The 14884-nt window shown below is 36.2% G+C and overlaps 1 non-coding gene across 1 annotated transcript; it reads left to right on the top strand.

Annotated features, from left to right (window-relative positions):
- The first annotated feature begins 5477 nt into the window (after positions 1-5477).
- Positions 5478-5550, top strand: Trnak-cuu. Its single transcript has one exon. It is a non-coding gene; the product is annotated as a tRNA-Lys (tRNA).
- Positions 5551-14884: the final 9334 nt, after the last annotated feature.

The raw sequence follows: 14884 nt of genomic DNA, 5'->3' as shown, positions 1-14884 counted from the left end.
GTAAGTTTAATAATGCAATCAGTTATATTCGTGTGCATGTTTATGACGTAGTAAGTTTAATAATCGTTAATACCTTTCACCTGGCGGAGGCGGGATCTAGCTCAGTCGGTTCAAGAGCGCTAGCTGATTTATTAAGATGTGTCTCAGCCATTGTCCCACGACTGGTATATCAAGGGTCGTGGCATGTACTGTCATGTTTGTGGTTAAATGCATATAAAAGATCCTTGTTTTCAAAGAAAAAAAATTATCGTGTTTTTTTTACGACTACATTTCAGATTTACCAAATGTTTGACATCCAATAGCCGATGTGCTCTAGTTAAACAAAAATAAACTTAATACTTTTCCAGATAACAATGTCACATATGTGGTTATGAAAATATGTTATAAGTTGATATTATGATAATGAGTTATAATAGGATTACGAGTTGGAAGCAAAAATAACGCAACAAAACAACAAAATAAACGTGTTAGGTAAAGAAAATGTTATTAATTTATATATTAATTGTGTTTACGATTGTGCCCGGTATTCAAAGATTCTTTTAAAAAAGAGTAAAGATATTGCGAGGGTTTTTTTAAAAACCATATCAAAACAATTTTGCTAGTCAAATTTGCAAATTCTTGTTATTATAAACTATTTTAAAATACCTAAAGTTAATTACAACAAAGAAATAATTGATTAGAAATGTATTTATTTACTTTCTATAATTTCCCAGTTGTCAAATTTAAATACGTCACTTCTGGCGGTGGAGACATCTTGGTTATCAGTTGTTCGCAATATCAACAAAAATGTGTTTAGTTGCACGCATCAATACCAAAAAGTATTGTCAACATCTAAAAATGAAGTTGGTAAAATACGAATGTCTGTTTTATACAGTGTTGAGATACAATAAAGAAAGAAAATAGAAATAGTACTTACCAAAATATGCGAAATAAAACGAGCATCCATTGCGTTTGTATTGAAAAACGTTCGTTTAATATTTTAAATTTTACCTTACACTTTGTTTTGATGGGCTACCTGTCAACACTACCCCATAGTTGATTAATTGGCTGTTCAAATTAAACAAATATGCGGTAAACTGTACCAAGTAAACAGCTCAGCTAGTAAAAATAAGTTTGCAGATTATTATAAATGTATTTAATTTTAGGAATTGTTTGTTGCTTATTCTCTTTTAGGGCAGGGAGAGAACCCAGTTGTAAAGCGCTCGCTTGATGCGCAGTCGGTCTGAGATCGATCCGCGTAGATGGCCCATTGGGTTATTTCTCGTTTCAGGCAATGAACTGCGACTGATATATCAAAATCATTTGCTACTAATGGAAAAATGTAGTGGATTTTCTCTCTAAGACTATATGTCAAAATTACCAACTGTTTGACATCCAGTAGCCGATGCTTAATAAATCAATGTGTTCTAGTGGTGTCGTTAAACAAAACACAAAGTTTATTCTCTTTCAACCACTGTTTAGAATAAACCTTAAACATTATATTCGTTTTTAAATTCAGTGGTCCATGACAGATCGACTTTAAAAAAAATATTAAATTCTCACGACTGGTATATCAAAGGCTGTGGTATGTACTGGCCTGTCTGTGGGAAAATGTATATAAAAGGTCCTTTGCTGCTAACGGGAAAATGTAGCGGGTTTCTCTGAAGATAACATGCCAGTTATCAAATATTTGAGATACAATAGTTAGTTGTGCCAGTAAACAAAACAAACTTTAACGTTCAAGTTCAAACGAGTCAAACCATATTGGAAACTCAGTCATGTTTTAAGCTAAAAGTAAGTAATAGGTGTATAGCATAATTATGGTAAGTAAAATACAGAGCCTTGCGAATCTCAAATTTCCGATCGAATTGAATTTCGTATCGAATATTTAAAAAATATTGAATCGAATATTCGAAAAATGTCTAATTGAATTTCAAATTGAATATTCGAAAATTTTCGAACCAAATAGAATTTCAAATCGCGAATGTCTTAGGGAAACTGAATAATCAAATATCTTATCAGATGCAGTTCGCGAAGGAATATTCAGCTCAGGAAGGGAGGAAGGAAATGTTTTATTATATAACATTTAGTGAAATATCTTAAAATAGCAGTGAAATAAAAGTGTTTTCAGTCACTCAATGACGATAACACAGTTTGGAGTGAAATGTTCACTATTTCACTCTAAAATGTGTTATCGTCACAATAGACAGTGTTTTCTTCACTGTAAGAAAGCCGGAACTATTTTGCTGCTAACATTTTAAAGGTCCACAATCATGGCACATTATTAATACACAGTATATATAAGAAATACATAAAGATTATATTATTAAACATAAAAAAACAAAAATACCACCCCAATTATTAATAAAGCTCGGGGAAAAAACCACTGACCCAGTCGATTTGACCCGCATCTGACCTGTGACGTCACATCAGGTGAATGCAACTCATTCATTAGTAGGTTAGCATGGCGACAGCATGTACTGATTCTTCGGAAAATAGCTCATTCTTATCGGACATTAGTTTGGACATTTCGGACTTGTCGCATTTATCTATTTATTCTAATGCTACCTCGACTGGTTAGGAAGAAGGAGAAAATCCGTTAGGGGTACTTCCCTATCAGTTTGAACCGTAGTACACCGACGATGATCCGGCGAGCCAAATGCGGTCAGCCTATTTGTAGCCCGGAGCCCGGACGTCGCCCGGTGACAAAAACAAAGCCCGAATGTTAATGCCGAGGTGTACATTGTTCATATTTGGCACAAAGATACACCTCAACACGATGCATTTATATATGTTAAAAAAAAAAAATGTAGGAAAAATATGTTTTACTAATACTAATTAATATTAACTGATGACTGGATAGCATTTAAATAATTAATGTATTGCAATTATTATTAAAAACAACAAATACACGTACATACATTAAATATGTTTTGAAAAAACATAATTAAATATATTAAACAAGGCGCATTCATCGTCAGTCTAATCATTATTTGGTTACAGACATCTACGATTGGTACCTGTTTCGTTTACAAAATATGAAAATAGAAGATTTTATTGTTCGAAGTTAATCTTTTAATTGGGTAACTAAAGGCTTACTATCGGCTCACTACGAGATCAAAGAATTTAAGTGGTTGTGTGTGTACTACCAATATGCTACGGCATCTGTGATTATGTAATGTTGTTGTAAAGAGGTGTTTTCAGACGTCGGATGTACGTTTGTTCCTAATTTGCTCTGTCGATGTCGGAAGGTGTGAATTCCGTTTTAATGAACAGAATAACACTGATGTACAATTTGTGGTCGGATGGTGTAAATGAAACGACGGTCGTTGTAGCGAGGTCTGACTGTATATGTTAAAACAATAAATGTAGGAAAAATATGTTTTAGAAAAAATCGCATTAACATTCGGTAGGCCTATCTGTTTTTATCTTCGGGCGATGTTCGGGATATCGTTATGTACATCCCGAACATCGTTTTAAAAATGCACGTGTTCCACTTCCATGTAAAATGTCTGAAAGGCTGCGAATCGTCTTTGATGTCATGCCTGTTGTCGCGTCACGGGGTCACGTGACTGAACTCTCGGAGTTCAGAGGCTTGTTGTCAAGCGATGGGGAAAATGCGACTTTTTATTGCGAATATATTAAAAACTGGTACATTTTTTAAAATTTATTTTATTGATACTTCATATATATTGTAAAAGGTATACGTTGATGCCAAACAATAGTAAATTACATTTTTGATAAATGTAGATCTTTAAAAATAAAGGTAAATTGCCAAAAGTTATATAATAAATAGAACATTTCATGTTTTTGGTCAAATATGATTTATATCTCATCTCGAAGTTTCGCGACGATATCGAATATACAAAACTTCGCAGGGCCCTAGTAAAATATATTTAGAATTGATCATAATATATTAGGTAGCATATCTAGTGTAATCAAAGTATGTAATATTTAGAATTGATCATAATATATTACGTAGCATATCCAGTGTAATCAAAGTATGTAATATTTAGAATTGATCATAATATATTACGTAGCATATCCAGTGTAATCAAAGTATGTAATATTTAGAATTGATCATAATATATTAGGTAGCATATCCAGTGTAATCAAAGTATGTAATATTTAGAATTGATCATAATATATTAGGTAGCATATCCAGTGTAATCAAAGTATGTAATATTTAGAATTGATCATAATATATTAGGTAGCATATCCAGTGTAATCAAAGTATGTAATATTTAGAATTGATCATAATATATTAGGTAGCATATCTAGTGTAATCAAAGTATGTAATATTTCTCAGATCACATACTTTCAGAATTTGATAACTTTGCAAATTAGATGTAAATTAATCAAGGTCACGACGCTATATTTATTGATATTTAAGCAAACGTACAAACGTACTCCAGAATTAATGTATGCATCAATAGTCGTCAAACAAAAATATCTTTGTCCAGCGTTGTGAAAATAAATAAACGTCATGCACTAGTTAATTTTTATGTAAGGATATCCGACGTCGTTCCCATTTAAAACGACACCGCATCACATCACGTCATTTGAATATCGATCGATAGCTGACTGAAATTATAGTTGTATATGCAGTTTACAAAAATACGTTGTATTAAGTTTAAGATTATATGATAAAGTGATTATTACCCTCGTGTGTTTCGGTATCGTCAATATCATATATTAGAAATAAACATAATGTATTATGCGAGCCTCTGGAGAGCATAATACAACTTTTATTCCTAATATATGATATTAACGATACCGAAACACACTCTGGTAATAACCTCTATATATTACATTTATTGCCAAATGGACTGGTCACATTTATTTGTAAGTAATCTTCTTAAATGTGTTTTTACACAAGTTAAAATTAATTTGTGTTGCTAGTTGTAAGGTGTGTTCTCTTTTTTGTCCGGTTTTTTTACTGCTTTGCTTCGGGGCATGAACTACCAATGGTCCATCATAGTACTGATAATTTAAAAAAAAGTATTTACACCTGACTGGATTAATATACTAGTTGTTTACTCTAGCAGTGTAAATTAGTTTAGCATCTGACAGTTTAAGGTTTTATTTCTCAATTAAAAAATTGTACCATTTACAGCTAGTAAGGCCTATAAAAAAGGAGATGAAGACAAGTTTGTTTCCTGGAATCGGGCCCTAAATTGAAAAATTGACTGACCGTATCAATTATTTTATTTCCATATATTATTTTTTTCTCGATAAAAACAGTAAAATAATATGTAGGTGAAAAGAGGTTATTGCTAGTTTTAGGGTTAGAGTTAGGCTTAGAGTTAGGGTGAGGGGGGTAACAGGGGGAAATGTTTCCATTTATTATCGTGGTGGTGGTGGTGTTGGTGGTGGTGGTGGTGGGGGGGGGGGGGGCATGTTCTCAGAAACACAACTTGAACTTAATAAGAAGAAATGTAACGCCGCCACACACCTCTTTCTCTAACCATTAACCTCTGACCTAAACAAATCTTGTAGCCCGGCTAGCTCAGTCGGTAGAGCACGAGACTCTTAATCTCGGGGTCGTGGTTTCGAGCCCCACGTTGGGCTGTTAATTTTTTACTTCTTCTTCTTTTTTTTAAACCGAGAGAGCCTGATATGTTCAAAATTACTTTTTTAAATACATACATTGTTATAATCGAGGTCGATCTCACTGTATTCGCTTGTGCTCGTTAGATACGTTTTAAACTAACTCATTGTAAGATAAATGGTATCTAATGGTATGTATCACGTAGTATTCTCTATATAATTCATAGTATGACAAATCGTTTGATTAATAGTGGATAATAAACGGGTTACCAGGTATTATAAAACTTATGTCTCAACTGAAATAATTTTCACTTGTCACTAACTTTAAATAGCGAATGACAAATGGAAATTATTTCACCAGGCAAACACATTTTATAATAGATGGTAATCAGTTTGTTATTCTATTTATTACCTCGACTATATTTTTCTCTAATCGCTTTTTATTTTTGATATCCATGCACGATATGTAGGCCCTGTACAAAAACAATGTAAACCACTTTACATACTGTTTTGAGATAATTAAAACCAAACAGTTATATTTATTCTATTTAAAAATATCTGTAATCAATTGCATTAAAATACAATTTTATTACAAATTTAACCACAAACACTGTGAGGCTTAAATATAAACTATTTAGACTATGTGAAGCCCTGGTGCATGTAAGGAAGGAAATGGTTTATTTAACGACGCACTCAACACATTATATGTACGGTTATATGGCGTCGGACATATGGTTAAGGACCACACAGATATTGAGGAAGGAAACCCTCTGTCACCACTTCATGGGCTACTCTTTTCGATTAGCACCAAGGGATCTTTCATATGCATCATCACATAGACAGGATAGCACATTCCACGGCCTTTGATACACCAGTCGTGGTGCACAGGCTGGAGCAAGAAACTCTCGTGTATGTTTGCTAAATCATATTTAGTACCGAAAATGTCACTGGTTTGTAAAGTGTTAAATCGTCCAAAACAATTGTACATTACACCATTGCATAATTATTTCTCGAAAAGAAAATGGTGTAACATTTACTGTATGATACTGTACGTCAACTGCTATTGTTGCAGTTATCCTCACCGGCCTCAGTGGTGTCGTAGCTAAGCCATCGGAATAGCAGGTACTGGGGTACCGGCTCCAACCCAGAGTGAGTTTTAACGATTCAATGAGTATGTGTAAGACCACTACAGCCTCTGTTCTCTCAATAACTACTAACAACTAACCCACTGTCCTGGACAGATAGCCCAGATAGCTGAGGTGTGTGCCGAGGACAGAATGCTTGAACCTTAATTGGATATAAGCACAAACATAAGTTGAAAAGAAATGGTTATCGTCAAACACATAAAAGTCATGTTTCTCTTTTCTTTGTAAAACAAGCAACTGGAATAGCAGCCCGCTTATCGGTTTCAAAAGGGAGGGAGGGAAGGAAGGAAGGAAGGAAGGGAGGAAATGTTTTATTTAACAACACACTCAACACATTTTATTTACGGTTATATGGTGTCGGACATATGGTTAAGGACCACACAGATACTGAGAGAGGAAACCCGCTGTCGCCACTTCATGGGCTACTCTTGTTCGATTAGCATCAATGGATCTTTTATATGCACCATCCCACAGACAGGATAGTACATACCATGGCCTTGTTACACCAGTTGTGGAGCACTGGGTGAAACGAGAAATAGCTCAGTGGACACACTGACGGGGATCGATCCTAGATCGATCGGGTATCACATGAGCGCTGTACCACTGAGCTACGTCACGCTCCTCTAAAACGAAGGGAAACACATTTTTATCAAATAATGGTGTTCAACAGTAAGACAATTAATGTTGAACGTCTATTCTAAAGAAATAAATAAATAACACACATATATATATTATCAAATACAAGATTACAGAGGACTTTACACCCACTACATTATGTCGTGTCCAGCAACGGATCTTTTAGATACTCTTTTCCACAGACAGGACAGCATACACCACGGTTTTTAATATACCTGCCGTGGGGTACTGGTTGAGTCGGGAAAAATACCCCATCAGAGAATGCGTCTACCGAGGAGATTCGATCTTGCGACCAAAGAACCTCAGGCAACCGATCTGGCGATTAGCTCGATCCTTCCACGGTTGTTACTCAAACGCATGAACACATTTTAAAGTGTTTATATTTTTGGCATCATAAATCCAGCTGCCGATGACGGACACTGAGGTATTACTGTCCAGTCGTGCGTTATTTTTATTACCTGTCAGTGGTTATCAGCTCTAGGGATACAATAAACGTATTTAGTGTTAGTGTGTGACATGTACATCTTGGTCGACTTTCCGCAGGGAAAGACTGCCGTATTGTAATATCAGTCAATGTACTTTTGATGTGTGTGCATGTTGAGAATCTCATTCTTTTACTTCAATTTCGCTTGAAATAACCATTTGGCAAAACAAATAAAGCAACCACCACCACCCCAAAAAACAACAAAACAAAACAAAAAAAAAAAAAAAAAAAAAAAAAAAAAAAAAAAAACCATCAACAAAATTAAAAAAATAAAAATAATCCCAACAACAAACAAACCAAAAACACTAAAAAAAAAAAAACACCCCAAAAACACAACAAAAATAAAAACACGAAAAAAAAAATATATATATAAAAAAACAAAAAACAAACACACACTAAAACCAAAATCTCTCCCGCACAAAAAAAAAAAAACAAAAAACAAACAAATATGTTTGCAAGCGGGACGTAACTCAGCGGTAAAGCGCTTGGGTGATACGCGGTCTCTCTAGGCTCGATTCCCGTCGGTGAGCCCATTGCTCTTTTTCTAGTTCTAGTCAGTGCGCCACGACTGGTATATCAAAGGCTGTGTTATGTGCTATCCTGTCTGTGGGATGGTGTATATAGAAGATTCCTTGCTACTAATGGAAAACAAATGTATCGGGTTTCCTCTCTAAGACTATATGTCAAAATTACCAAATGTTTTACATCCAATCGTGGTTAAAATGAAATGAAATGACATCCAGTAGACGATAAGTAATAAATCAATGTGCTGTATTGGTGCCGTTAAACAAAACAAACTTTAACTGTTTCTACTATATGTCAAAATTACCAAAAGTCACGAAAATTACCGGAAACGTTACCATAACGTCAGCAGTGTTTTTACGTGACGTCAACAATGCTTTGGCGTTTCAATGTGCTCATTGAGGTCAAAGCGATACCACATACATTCTTTTTATATAGTTATAACTTCACAAATGTGTCAACAGAATCGCTGTTTGACATTTATAAGCATATTTATTTTAAATGTGTATAAATGTAAGATGTACGGATCTAATACTATATTATGTCGATTGCTAACTACCATGCAGTTCAGCTGCCATATTTTCTCCAACAGATGAGTGGATACATGAATAGAGGTAAGTGTTTGATTGTTTGCGGTCGGAGGTTGGGTGCGTACGTATTATAAGTGAAGCCAGCATCTGACAGTTTAAGGTTTTATTTCTCAATAATAATAATAATAATAATAAGTTATAGTTACATCATCCTTTTCCGAGAGATTTGTCTAGTTAGACCACGGTTTTTGCGGCCGTTGAGTGACGGAAGTAATGATCGAGGGCGTAGCGGTAAGTATGTTTTAACATATGCTGTACTAGACTTTATTTTAGTACCGAGCAACGTGGGTCAATTCGTACTGTATGTTGTCATCGGTCCCCACCTTACACATATCGGGCCAAATTTACAAAGCATGTTTATATCTTACACGCGTGTAACTACATACATTTACAATGCTAAAAACACCTGCGTTTAAGAAAAACAGGTCTCGTAAATTCGACCAAACACACTTTGTTTTTAGCATTTAAAGGCATTAACCGGCCTCGGTGGCGTCGTGGTTAGGCCATCGGTCTACAGTCGAGGCATGGGATTTTTAATCCAGATACCGACTCCAAACCCTGAGTGAGTGCCTGCATGGCTCAGTGGGTAGGTGTAAACCACTTGCACCGACCAGTGATCCATAACTGGTTCAACAAAGGCCATGGTTTGTGCTATCCTGCCTGTGGGAAGTGCAAATAAAAGATCCCTTGCTGCTAATCGAAAAGAGTAGCCCATGTAGTGGCGACAGCGGGTTTCCTCTCAAAATCTGTGTGGTCCTTAACCATATGTTTGACGCCATATAACCGTAAATAAAATGTGTTTAGTGCGTCGTTAAATAAAACATTTCTTTCATTCTTTCTTTAAAGGCATTATCTCGTTTCTTTATAATTTAAAATGTTTTATTAATGAAAACAGGAACATTACTGCAATCTTTACATAGGCTAAAGCGCTCACTTGATGCGCGGTCGGTCTGGGATCGATCCCCGTCGGTAGGTTCATCGGGCTATTTCTCGTTCCAGCCAGTGCACCACGACTGGTATATCAAAGGCCGTGGTATGTGCTATCTTGTCTGTGGGATGGTGCATATAAAAGATCCCTAGCTGCTAATCGAAAAGAGTAGCCCATGATACGACGACAGCGGGTTTCCTCTCTCAATATCTGTCTGGTCCCTAACCATATGTCTGACACCATATAACCGAAAATAAGATGTGTAGAGTACGTCGTTAAATAAAACAGTTCCTTCCTTCCTTTATATAGGCCTAACAGTTGATACCGATTACAAGCTCTAACAAATAATAGGGTTTGTATTGACCACATGCAGGTATAAGTGTCCCACGACTTGTATATCAGAGCTCTAGGAAAATGGGTGTTTTTTGTATGTGTGTGTGTGTGGGGGGGGGGGGGGGATGATCTCAAATATCGTTGTTTTGATCTGTAACTGTGTATTTGCAACTGGAGAAACACACTATTATGCAGTATCATTATTCTGTCAAGCATTTGTAATAACAGTAACTGTTTTTCGGAAACAAAATGGGCTAAAGTACGTCATCTAAGGTTTTGTCTGTCATAAAGTGACAATCATTTAATATATAACAATGGTGTGTGTGTGTGTGCGTGTGCGTGTGTGTGTGTGTGTGTGTGTGCGCGCGCATGTCAGTGGGACAGAATGTTGTTTTCGAATGAATCCATAACTGACCCTGCTCCAAAATGGTTAAGTTGACCTCGGCGTAACGGACTTGAGGCGTCGCTAAACCCGGTTACGCCAACCATAACAATCTAAAGTATAACTGGATTCATCCGGAAACATCACTCTGTCGAAGTGACACTCCCCCCATCCCTGCCTCATTATCATCACAGGTAGGTGATCTTCTATCTGAGATGCATCTTGGCCTCGATTCCTTAAAGTGAAGGCTCTGATGAGGCCATCTTGAACTCGAGTTGTTGTGGGGCGAGACGTAGTCCAGTGATAAAGCGTTCGCTTGATGCGCGGTCGGTTTGGGATCGATCCCTGTCAGTGAGCCCATTGGGCTATTTCTCGCTCCAGCCAGTGCACCACGACTGGTATATCAAAGGCCGTGGTATGTGTTATCCTGTCTGTGGGATGGTGCATATAAAATCCCCCTTTCTGCTAATCGAAAAAGAGTAGCCCATGGAGTGGCGACAGCGGGTTTCCTCTCTATATCTGTGTGGTTCTTAAGCATATGTCCGACGTCATATAACCGTAAATAAAATGTGTTGAGTGCGTCGTTAAATAAACCATTTCCTTGATCCTTCATTGAACTTGAGTTGTGGCCCTTGGACCTCCTGAACGAGGCCGATCATCCGCCTTTTCAGTCATTCGATGTCGGGTCCAAACATGTAATGTGTTGTTCCGGCCTGGAGCACATGGTACTCAGAGCCCCAAGTCTTTTGACATGTTGCAGATGTCACATCTTTACAAAATGGCCGAATATTGACTACAATGTGCCTCTGGGGTTAAGATCCAACGTCGGTGTCAAAAACAAAACGAGATACTTCCACATAATGCACACTGTACGCAAACACGAACGGTTAAGTTCGGAGTTGCACACCAAGCACGTGCAATATAAGTGCTCACGTGATTAACGTCTGTGTGAACGGCTTCATTTGTTGGGTGGAGAGTGAGGTGCGTTTAATAGAAACGTTGTTGTGTGAATGCACTTAGTTTTATATTTATATCTTGTTTCGTTTAATAATTATTCACAATAGATTTCGAATATCCCCATACTTATTTTGAACAGTATAGAATCACAATTGCGATATATTCCACACGTGTTATGTACAGATATATAATTTCATATGTGTCATTTTCGCTTTTATTCACTAAAGACCAACTAATATTTTGAAATAAAAATAAATTTAATTAATGTGCTTGCCTTAATAAATGAATGGTAAAATAAATAACAGTCATATTTCATTAATTCATAAACAAAAATTATGAATATTTTATAATGGCAATTTTAGAATTAATTATTGAAAAAGGCTTGTTTAATCTCAGGACCGCATGGCACTGATTAAGGCAAGATGGCGCTTGACTACTGAGGCATGGTGCTGCACCATGATAAAACAAGCTAGGGAAAACACTATATAATAATAATAATAATAATAATAATAATAATAATAATAACAACAACAAACAATTATAAAAATAAATAAAGTATTTAATACTTATACACTTTTGACATATATATAAATATTTACACAGCACGTCATCATCTAACATCCCTTTTCTCCCACTGGTTTCTGCGATTATCGACCCGTTTCACTTTAGCTGTTGTCGCCATCTTCACTTGCCAAAAAATGGCCGGCGCATGAACATATCGTCATCGTCGTACCAATCATCGTCGAACCAGTCATCATCGTACCAATCGTCGTCATCGTACCAATCGTCATCGTACCAATCGTCAAAGCGATCCGCTAGCGAAGAAAAAGAAAACAGATTTCAAACATAATAGGCCGAATTTACGAAGCCTGTTTTTTTTAAACGCTGTATTAACTATTATCATCTTATTAAATATGGTAAAAGCTTTTATTTCATATGTGTATTTGTAGCGACCACAGGCCTCGGTGAAGTCGTGGTAAGGCCATCGGTCTACAGGCTGGTAGGTACTGGGTTCGGATCCCAGTCGAAGCATGGGATTTTTAATCCAGATACCGACTCCAAACCCTGAGGCCATGGTTTGTGCTATCCTGCCTGTGAGAAGCGCAAATAAAAGATTCCTTGCTGCCTGTCGTAAAAGAGTAGCCTATGTGGCGACAGCGGGTTTCCTCTAAAAAAAACAGTGTCAGAATGACCATGTGTTTGACGTCCAATAGCCGATGATAAGATAAAAAACAGTGTCAGAATGACCATGTGTTTGACGTCCAATAGCCGATGATAAGATAAAAAACAGTGTCAGAATGACCATATGTTTGACGTCCAATAGCCGATGATAAGATAAAAAACAGTGTCAGAATGACCATGTGTTTGACGTCCAATAGCCGATGATAAGATAAAAAATCAATGTCTTCTAGTGGCGTCGTTAAATAAAACAAACTTTATTTTTGTAGCGACTATGTAAAAATTCTCCGTAAGAAATAACACCAAATATAGATGGATTAAAACATCTAGTATAAAAATATATACTCTTTATATACACACCCAGCCACCCAGCCACCCACACACATCCACACACCCCACACCCCCACACACCCCCACACACACACAAACACAGACATATATATATATATATATATATATATATATATATATATATATATATATATATATAGATAGATAGATAGATAGATAGATATTCCCAAGCTTAAACTTTAAATGGTAGCTATCGTTTGGGGAAACCTGCGAAAATATTTATCATACTGATTCAGTGCGATACCTCTGGCCTGAACAAAACTTTCATATCGCCCGGCTAGTTCAGTCGGTAGAGCACACGACACTCTTAATCTCGGGGTCGTTGGTTCGAGCCACGTTGGGCGATCTCGTTGTTTTTTAAAGGAGAGAATCTGAGTAGGTTAGGGTGTAATTAAAATCCATTGTTTTTAAAAGAAATAAGGATTACAGTATGAAAATAGCTGAAGTGTGTTTAGAACTTAGGTTTTTGTATCTACGAAAAACAATTAATTTGGGATATAACCAAGTATAATTGATATATTTAAAACATAGAAAACCCAATCAACAGTAATCAATAAGCACTTGAAAATTATATAAATAAATAATTTAACATAGTTCATTAAAATTAAATTTAAAAATAAATTAATTAAAAACATCAACGAGTTAATTGTGGAATATTTTAAGGAGTACTTGGGAACATGTGCACTGCCAGTGTACTTTAACAGTGCACCATATTTTGTTAAAATGTAGTCATCTTAAGCAGACAAGGAACGAAATATTTGGTAGAAGAAAGTTTAATTGCACCTATATTTGATACTTGTATTTTTCACAGTTCGTTACACTGTTTTAATTTAACTTTTAAATGTTGATAATTAATTCATTCATGTACTTACCTTTGACCCCCAGTAGCGGATGCATTTTTGTACTGAGGTGTTGTTAAACATTTATTCATTCATTCATTCATTCATTCATTCATTCATAAGATTTTTCCCAACGAAGTAGCATTTACGTTAGCCTACGAAAGCAAGTACACGACGATACTGTAATGATAGCAGTATCTATGTACCACGTATATAGTTTGAATGATATATCGTATATTATGGTATTTTTTAGACACATACATCAATTTGTCGCCTATGGTATTCTATTTGGTATATACCGTAAATCTAGGCCCACCTTGAACAGAAGTATGCTTTACATAAAAAAAAAAAGTTTGGTTTGTTTAACGACACCACTGGAACACATTGATTAATTAATAATCGGATATTGGATGTCAAACATTTGGTAATTTTGACTCGTAGTATTAGAGGAAACCCGGCTTTACATAAAGGCCTGTTTCTCGGTTAGAAGTTGTGTCTGTAAGCGTCACGAACAAAACAAATGAAGAAAAAAACAAGAAGAAAAAAAAGGCCTGCCTTGAATAGAAGCCTTCTTTACATAAATGTCTGTTTGTGCTACTGTATTTTTGTCAAAGTGGCATTATACTCCTCACTTCCGTTGCATGAGGTCAAAATCTTACAACAACATGGCGAGAATAACATGAAAGGCTCGGTTTATAATCCTACATTAGAAGATGTCACAACAAGGCTATTTTGAAACGTTTGCATTAAAATAATTAGAAGTCTGCTTTGAATAGAGACTGGGTCTCGGAGCGTTGCATAGAAAAGAAGTCTAGGCGTCTATTCGAGGATGTACGGTAGATAACGAAAACGTGGGTAAACAAGGGGAGGTAATCCAATTACAACTTACCCACGACAAAGCCGACGACCACTAGCAGAAGGAAGAGTCCAAGCAAACCTCTCATGGCGGGAATCTGTCACAAATATCTAGCGTGCGGCGCGAGTCGGCCAAACCTGAAACAAAAAACCT

This window comes from Gigantopelta aegis, chromosome 9 (assembly GCF_016097555.1).
Source record: "Gigantopelta aegis isolate Gae_Host chromosome 9, Gae_host_genome, whole genome shotgun sequence".
Taxonomy (NCBI): domain Eukaryota; kingdom Metazoa; phylum Mollusca; class Gastropoda; order Neomphalida; family Peltospiridae; genus Gigantopelta; species Gigantopelta aegis.
The sequence above is the reverse complement of the archived record's forward strand: the minus strand, read 5'-3'. Positions and strand labels throughout refer to the sequence as shown.